The sequence below is a fragment of the Macaca nemestrina genome, chromosome 13 (assembly GCF_043159975.1).
Source record: "Macaca nemestrina isolate mMacNem1 chromosome 13, mMacNem.hap1, whole genome shotgun sequence".
Classification (NCBI taxonomy): Eukaryota; Metazoa; Chordata; class Mammalia; order Primates; family Cercopithecidae; genus Macaca; species Macaca nemestrina.
In genome coordinates this window covers 20,574,029-20,583,112 of record NC_092137.1, presented here as the reverse complement: position 1 = coordinate 20,583,112, position 9,084 = coordinate 20,574,029, and the positions used below count along the sequence as shown (strand labels likewise).

The 9,084-nt window shown below is 42.0% G+C and overlaps 2 pseudogenes; one reads left to right on the top strand and one right to left on the bottom strand.

Annotated features, from left to right (window-relative positions):
- The first annotated feature begins 2,172 nt into the window (after nucleotides 1-2,172).
- LOC139358025 (small ribosomal subunit protein eS25 pseudogene) lies at nucleotides 2,173-2,543 on the top strand (annotated as a pseudogene).
- Nucleotides 2,544-5,653: 3,110 nt separating this feature from the next.
- LOC105479866 (non-histone chromosomal protein HMG-17 pseudogene) lies at nucleotides 5,654-6,173 on the bottom strand (annotated as a pseudogene).
- Nucleotides 6,174-9,084: the final 2,911 nt, after the last annotated feature.

Genomic DNA, 9,084 nt, shown 5'->3' with positions numbered 1-9,084 from the left:
TTTCCTGTTTACAACTAAAAAGCTATTTTAAATACTAGTAATGTTTGTATGTTTGTGCTTTTGTTCTCAAGATTTTCTCACTATTATCCATTTGTAATTAAATTCTGGTTTTATTAAATTAGATCAAAGAATAGGAATCTGTACAATTCTACTTTCTACAACTCAAAAGTTTTCCTTTGCAACCTAGTATATAACAAATTTTTATAAAGGTTCAATAGATTTTTTTTTTTTTTTTTTTGAGACAGAGTTTTGCTCTTGTTGCCCAGGCTGGCATGCAATGGTATGATCTCGGCTCACCGCAACCTCCACCTGCCGGGTTCAAGCGATTCTCCTGCCTCAGCCTCCCAAGTTGCTGGGATTACAGGCATGTACCACCATGGCCAGCTAATTTTGTATTTTTAGTAGAGATGGGGTTTCACCATGTGGGTCAGGCTGGTCTCGAACTCCCGACCTCAGGTGATCTGCCCGCATCAACCTCCCAAAGTGCTGGGATTACAGGTGTGAGCCACCGCACCCAGCCTGTTTCTGCTACTTCTATGCAACATTGTACTGGAAGTTCTAGCCAGAAAAACTAGGCAAGAAAAAAACAAAGACATCTAGATAGTAAAATAAGCATTTAAAAGAACCATTTTTATTTGCAGATGACATGATCTTATATGTAGCTGATCCTAAAGAATCCAGAAAAAAGCTATTATAGCTAACATATGAATTTGACAAAGTTGAAGGATACAATATTAACACAAAAGTCAGTTATATTTCTATACACACTACAAAAGGAAAATCAAGAAAACAACTCAATTTACAATAGCACCAAACACAATAAAATAATTAGAAATTAATTTAACAAAGGAAGGGGAAGACTTGAACATTGAAAACTATATAACATTGCTGAAAGAAATTAAATAAAATTTAAGAAAATAAAAAGACATTCTATGTTCATTGATTAGAAGACTTGATATTGTTAAAATGATAGTAATCTCCAAATAGATCTACAGATTTAATGCCATGCTTATCAAAATCCCAATGTGATGTTTTTACAGAAATGGAAAAGCTAATCCTAAAATTTATATGGAATTGCAAGGGACCCTGACTAGCTAAAGCAATCTTCAAAAAGAAGAGCAAAGTTGGAGGACTTATACTTTCCAATGTCAAAAGTCACTACAAACTTACAATAATCAAAACAGTGTGGCACTGGCACAAGGATAGACATATAGACCAACTGGATGGAATTAAGAGTCCAGATATAAACTCATACACCTGTGGCACTTGATTTATGACAAGGGTGTTAAGATCATTCCATGCAGAATAGCCTCCCAACAAATGGTATTGGAGGGGACATCCATATGTAAAAGAATGAAGTCAGAGGCCAGGTGTGGTGGCTCATGCCTGTAATCCCAGCACGTTGGGAGGCTGAGGTGGGCAGATCACTTGAGGTCAGGAGTTTGAGAACAGTCTGGCCAACATGGTGAAACCCAGTCTCTTCTAAAAATACAAAAATTAGCTGGGCAGGGTCATGGGTGTCTGTAATTCCAGCTACTCGGGAGGCCAAGGCAGGAGAATTGCTTGAACCTGGGAGGCAGAGGTTGCAGTGAGCTGAGATCACACCACTGCATTCCAGCCTGGGCGATGGAGCAAGACTGTCTCAAAAAAAAAAAAAAAAAAAAAGACTGAAGTTGTGCCCTACCTCATACCATATGCAAAAATTAACGCAACATAAATTGAAGACCTAAATATAAGAGCTATTACTACAAAACTGTTAATAAAAAATACAGGGTAAGTCTTCATGACCTTAGATTTGGCCATGGATTATTAGATATGACACCACACGCACAAGCAATCAAAAAAAAAAAAAAAAGATAAAATAAATTGATGAATTTATCTAAACTAAAAACTTTTGTGCTTCAAGGGACAACATCAAGAGAGTGAAAGACAACACAAAGAATGGGAGAAAATGTTTGCAAACTTTTAAGGATCTAGTGTCTAGAATAGATAAAGAACTCCTACAACTCAACAACAAATAACCCAATTTAAAAATTGGCAGAGGACTTACATAGGTATTTCTTCAAAGAAGATATACGAAGGGCCAACAAACACATGAAAATATGTTCAATGCCTTTTGGTCTGACGTCTTAGCAAAGCTGTAGTGTTCACCGCTGCTCTCTGAGCTTCGCAATGCCACCCAAGGACAACAAGAAGGACGCCAGAAAGTCAGGCAGGAAAGACAAAGACCCAGTGAGCAAATCTGGGGACAAGGCCAAAAAGAAGAAGTGCTCCAAAGACATAGTTCAGGACAAGCTCAATAACTTAGTCTTGTTTGACAAAACTACCTAAGACAAACTCGGTAACGAAGTTCCCAACTGTAAATTTATAACCCCAGCTATGATTTCTGAGAGACTGAAGATTCGAGGCTCCCTGGCCAGGGCAGCCTTCAGGAGTTCCTTCATAAAGGACTTATCAAACTGGTTGCAAAGCACAGAGCTCAAGTAATTTACACCAGAAATACCAAGGGTAGAGATTCTCCAGCTGCTGGTGAAGAAGCATGAACAGGTCCAACCAACTGTACATTTAGAAAAATAAAAGTTTATTAAATAAAAAAAGAAATATGCTCAATGAAACCATTAGTCAGAAATATACAAATCAAAACCACAATGAGATACTCACTTAAATCTATTCGGATGGCTAGAATTTTTTTTTTTTTTTTAAGAAAAATAACAAATGTTGGTGAGGGTGTAGAGGAACTGAAAGCTTCATACCTTGCTAATAGGAATGTAGAATGGTATGGTCATTATGGAAAATAGTATTGTGGTTCCTCAAGAAGTAAAATAGAATTACTGTATGACCCAGCACTCCAGTCCTGGGTATATGCCCCAAAGAATTGAAGACAGGAGTTCAAACAAAACTCATGCAAGAATGTTCCTAGTGGCACTATTCACAATAGCTAAAAGGTAGAAACAACATAAACATCCATCAACGGAAGAACGAATCAACAAAATGTGGTCTCTCCATCCAACAGAATATTATTCAGTCATAAAGAACAGCCCTAAAGTATTAGTACAAGAAGTGCTGACACACACTAGGACATGGATGAACCTTGAAAACATTCAGCTGAGTGAAAGAAGCCAGTCACAAAAGGCCACACATTGTAGGATACCATTTATGTGAAATACCCAGAAGAGACAGATTTAAAGAGACAGAAGAAGGTAGGTAGCTGGTTTCCAGGGGCTGGGAGTCGGGGGAGAAGAGTGCCTACTGGGTGGATATAGGCTTTCCTTTGGGGGTGATGAAATGTTCCAGAAGTCAATAGCAACGAGGGTTGTACAGCTTTGTAAAAATACTAAACACCACTGAATTGTACCCTTTAAAATGGTTAAAATGGTAAATTTTATGTTATGTGTATTTTACCACCGCCACCGCCAAAAACAAAAAGTGTGCCTAGGACACGATGGGAACAAAAGGAAGGTGGCCTTGCCTGCCAGGCTGAGGCCTTGGAGTCATCAATGATGAGGGGTAGAGGGTGGCATGGAAAGCCTCAAGGGTTTCCATGGAAGGATGGAAGGCATGAACCTGTGTCTATAGATGATGCTGAAATCCTGGTGAGGAGAAGCTGGGGAGCCACGGGCCTCCCAGGTTTGGGAAGCTCGTGTGTGTTTGTGCATTTCCTGTGAATAATATGAGCTGGGACTTGTCTGTCTTGGCTGCATCTAAACTGAAGACAAATTCTCCTCTGGTTTGGCAGGAAACATTTGAAGCTATTGCCAAGACATCTGTTTCATCCTTCTTGGCAACAAAAGGCATTCTGAGAGAGAGACTCAAGGCTGGAACTGGGAACATCCATGATTCTTTTTCATTTTCTCCCGTGGGACTTTAAATGAATGCTCCCAACCTCAAGGAGCCAGGGCTGCAGAGAATCCGGTGTTTAGGGAGAGAAATGAGTTGGAGTGGGGATGGGAGGGCAGGTAGTGCAACCAGGTGAGGCCCAAGAATATCCTGAAAACCCAGACTCTGTGGCAGAGCCTCTCTCAGGGGATGGGGATGGAAGCATCTCCCCTCCTCTGCGACCTGCTTGGCTTCTGACATGAAGAAATTGGGGGAACTGGCCCAGAAGAAAGAACACTGGTTTTGGAGTCAGACAGGCTGGGTGTGAATCCTGCCTTGCTCGCTCTCTAAGCCACCTTGGGCAGTCTCTGTGCTCTCATCCGTAAAAAGGGTAATTAATGTCTACTCCACAGATTTGTTGTTGCAATTCAGAGAGGTGCTCACATGAAACGTGACCAGAGCCCAGCTTCCTGGAGTGGCTCAGGACATGCTCGTGGAATCCTCGAAAGAATTGGGCTGAGAGGCCACTGAGCCAGACCCACCTGTCCCTGGACCTCAGTCAACCTGTCTCTAACACCAGGGGGCCTGATGCTGACTTTCTATAATCTCATGACAGAAAACTCCATGCCCAAGGCTATCCCGGGGCAGTCTTTAAAAGCAGGCTCCTTATTCAGGGGCTGAGAGAAGCAGAATGCGGGGTGTAGACTAGAAAGCTACTGATTCTGCACCTGAGGGGTGAATGACCCCTGAAGTGTAGACTGCCTCTTAGACCATCCCCAACACTCCATGGGGAACAGGGGCAAAAGAGGTATCCTCAGCTACACTACAGCTCCTGCCTTCCAGAACCTCCCCTGAGTGTCTCAGACCCTTAAAGTCTGATGAATTGTTATTTAAATATTTAAACATCATCAAGACCACTTGTAGTTAATTTCCATAAAGGGAACCTGCAGGCCCCACTCATTTAGGATGTTGGGCACCTTCTGAGGGCAGGGGTCTTGGAGGGCCCTCTGGGAAGCAGTGGACTGGGCTCCTACCGAGTTCCAGAGCTCTCTAGACCCAGCGCAGGCGCACCGTGCATGAGCCGTAGCTGTCTCCATTTTAGGGAGATGAAGTGATTTGTGTGAGGAGCTTACATAGCTGGGAAGTGACTGAGCCGGAGTTAGAACCCATCTCTGAAAGGCCACGTAGGACCTGGGGTTCCCATTAACAGTCTACTGAGTAGGCCAAGTATGGTGGCTTTCATTATTTTTTTTTTCCAAGCCAAACTGTATCCAGCTTTATTAAAGATACTTTCCATAAACAATCATGGTATTTCGGGAAGGACATGGGCAGACAATCGTTAACAGTATACAACAACTTTCAAACTCCCTTCTTCAATGGACTACCAAAAATCAGAAAGCCACTATAAAACCCAGTGAAGTCTTCATCTGATGCTCTGAACAGAGAAAGTTTAGAGTGAGGGTTGACATTTCACATTTAGCATGTTGTTTAACAACTTTTCACAAGCCAACCCTGACTTTCAGGAAGTGAAATGAAAATGGCAGAATTTATCTGAAGATCCACAATCTAGAAATGGAACCACTGCTCTTTTGACAGGTGCCATCTCAGTGGCATCACTGGAAAGTCCAGGTTGCCTGCCACACTGGTAACCAATGACTAGGGGTCAGGTCCCAACAGATGTCTGGGCTTAAGGGAGTTAAGTCTATGCTGAAAGATGGAAAGGGAGAAGAGGACATAAAAAAAAAAAATTTGTTTTCCATACCACAAGGCTTTCGTGCCAAGGTGGCCATGTGTGTTAAAGTCAGGGAATCCCTCCCACTGGGAGCCAAGAGGAAGGCTCTCGAAACTAGAAAGGAAAGGTGTTTTCCCCACATCAATCCAGCTCTGGAGACATGCTATTAGTGACATATGGCCCTTCCCCCAAAAACAACAATGAAGTGTTCTGTGTGCTAACAATAGAGCTAAAAAAAAAAAAAAAAAAAAAAAGTAAAACAAAATTCAGCATTTTTATAAAACTTGTTAAAAAATAGTGTTTCAAACTGTACAGTCACCAGAAGTACACAGTTATCAAAAATGCACACACTTCTCTTGGCATCTCCAACACTTTCAGTTTTCTGTGCCCCGTCGGTTTTGGCATCTCCATGTTCTGCAGGGTTTTTCCCCTCCTTGCCAGCATCAGCTTTTCCCTTTTTCCCTTTGGGTACCTTCTCTCCCTTCTTTGCAGGGGTCTTTTCAGGCTTGGGCTCTGGCTTTGGAGGAGCAGGTTTGGCAGACAACCGTACGGATCTTCTCTGTGGTTCATCCTTCACCTTGGCCTTATCTCCTTTAGCATCCCCTTCAGCCTTTCTCTCGGGCATGGTGGCCGCGGCGACGGCGGCGGGACGTAGGTGCTGGACGCGGCATGCAGCGGTGCGCCGGCTTTAGTCGGTCTGGGGGTGGTTCTCGCCTCTTCTTCACACTGCTGCAGTGGCTTTCATTGTTTTTTTTTTTAAATAGCTTCATTGAGATATAATTCATATACCGTATAATTCACTCACTTAAGGTGTACATTCAATAGTTGTATTATATTCACAGAGTTGTACAAACACTACCACAGTTTTATATTTTCATCACCTCTAAAAGAAACTCTATGCTCCTTAACCATCAAATCCCAATCTCTCTATCCCCTCAACGTTAAGCAATAACTAGTCTACTTTGTATCTCTCTCTATTTGCCCATTCTGGACATTTTATATACATGGGATAATATATTATGTGGATTTTTTTGGTAATTCTGACTTCTTTCACCTAGCATACTGCTTTCAAGGGTCATCCATGTTGCAGCATGTATCAGTAGACCTGGGTCATTCCTTTCTAGGGCTGAATAACAATTCGTTGCACAGCTTTACCGCATTTTGTTGATCCATTCATTACTAATAAGCATTTGACTTTTTTTCACCTTTTGGCTATCGTGAATAATGTTGCTATGAACATTCATGCATAAGTTTTGGTGTGGATCTATGTTTCCATTTCTCTTGGATATATACCTAAGAGTAAAACTGCTGGATTACATGGTGATGCTATGTTTAACTTTTTGAGGAACTTCCAGACTGTTTTCCAAAATAATTGTGCCATTTCATATTCCCACCGGTACTGTATGAAGTTTCCCATTTCTCCACCTCCTCCCTAACAATTGTTAGTGTCTGTCTTTTTGATGGTAGCCATCCTCACGAACGTGAAGTGACAGCTCATGGTGGTTTTGATTTGTATCTGATGACTAAGGAGGTTGAGCACATTTTTGGTGCTTATTATTAGCCATTTGTATATCTGTTTAGGAGAAATGTCTATCTAGATCTTTTGCCCATTTTTATATTGTGTTGTCTTTTTATTATTGAGTTTTAAGAGCTTCTTATGTATTCCTGATAAACCTTATCAGATATATAATTTGCAAATATTTTCTCCCATTCTGTGGGCTATATTTTCACTTTCTTGCTAGTGTTCCTTTGAAGCACAAAACTTTTAAATTTTGATGAACTCCAGTTTATCTAGTTTTTCCTCAGGGGCTTGTGCTTTTGGTGTCATCGGCTTGTCAGTTTTTAAAAACAATATTTAACATAGACAAATTTGACCATACCAAAACAGTCTTCAGATTTCACAAACTGTATACAAAATGAGCAATCATAAGGATTTGAGAATCTGTTAAAGAGCTATTGATGTTTTGGTTTCTTCAAGCCAACGCTTTAAAAACTTCTTTATTATATTCCACTTTATCCCAAAAATAATTTGATGCCGCTTTTGAAAATTCAAATAAGTCAAAAAGATACCATAAAGAATTCTGAGCAAAATGAATGTATGCATCTTGCAATGAAACCAAAAGTAAATTCAGTGCATAGAATTACATACACAAGCTTCCCAGTGACCAAAGCAAAGAGGAAAATAGTTATTTATTAATATAAGATTTGCAGGCATATGACATAAAAATATATTTACAGTTTAGAGGAGGTGTTGCTCTTCCTGGCATGGAGGCCAGAAATAAATCCTCCCCGCGTGGCTCCTCCTAAAGGGAGAATGTGTTTGAATTTATCATCTAGAAGAGAGCAAGACCTGCTCTGGATGACCTCCCTGATAATCTGTCTCCTCACAGCGCAATTTCCTTTCCTTTGTATTCCAAACCCACATCTTTCTGTCTTCCTGCCAACAGTTTTGCCACGCACAAAATTGTCCTTGCTGTAGTAATCTTTTGAAAAACACACATATGAGCACCTCGCTTCCCTTCTTGAAATTCTTCAGTAACTCCCAACTGCCCTGATGAAATCCAAACTCTTCAACATAACTTACAGGACTTTTTTTTTTTTTTTTTTTTTTTTTTTTTTTTTTTTTTGAGACGAAGTCTCGCTCTGTTGCCCAGACTGGAGTGCAGTGGCGCGATCTCGGCTCACTGCAAGCTCCGCCTCCCAGGCTCAAGCGATTCTCCTGCCTCAGCCTCCCGAGTAGCTAGGGCTGCAGGCACGTACCACCACGCCCGACTAATTTTTTTGTATTTTTAGTAGAGACGGGGTTTCACCCAAGGATGGTATCGATCTCCTGACCTCTGATCCGCCCACCTCCGCTTCCCAAAGTGCTGGGGTTACAGGCGTGAGCCACTGCCCAAAGGAGCCGTCCGTTTTGGACACTTCCCCACTCTGGATCCCAGCTTGCCAGTACCTTCACTTTGAAACCCTGTATTAGTCTCTTCTTATGCTGCTAATTAAGACACACCTGAGGCCAGGCGCAGTGGCTCAGACCTGTAATCCCAGCACTGGCTAACACGGTGGAACCCTATCTCTACTAAAAATACAAAAAATTAGCCAGGCGTGGTGGCGGGCGCTTATAGTCCCAGCTACTCGGGAGCCTGAGGCAAGAGAATGGCGTGAACCCGGGAGGCGGAGCTTGCAGTGAGCCGAGATCGCGCCACTACACTCCAGCCTGGGCAACGCAGCGAGACTCCGTCTGGAAAAAAAAAAAAAAAAAGACACACCTGAGACTAGGTGATTTATAAAGGAAAGAGGTTTAATGGACTCCCAGTTCCAAATGGCTGGGGAGGCCTCACAATCATGGTGGAAGACAAAGGAAGAGCAAAAGGACCTCTTACATGGCGGCAGGCAAGAGCGAGCTTGTGCAGGAAAATTTCCGTTTATAAAATCATCACACCTCGTGAAACTTAAAACCAGGAGAACAGCACAGGAAAGACCCGCCCCCATGACTCAATTACCTCCCACTCGGTCCCTCCCACAACATGTGGGAATTATGG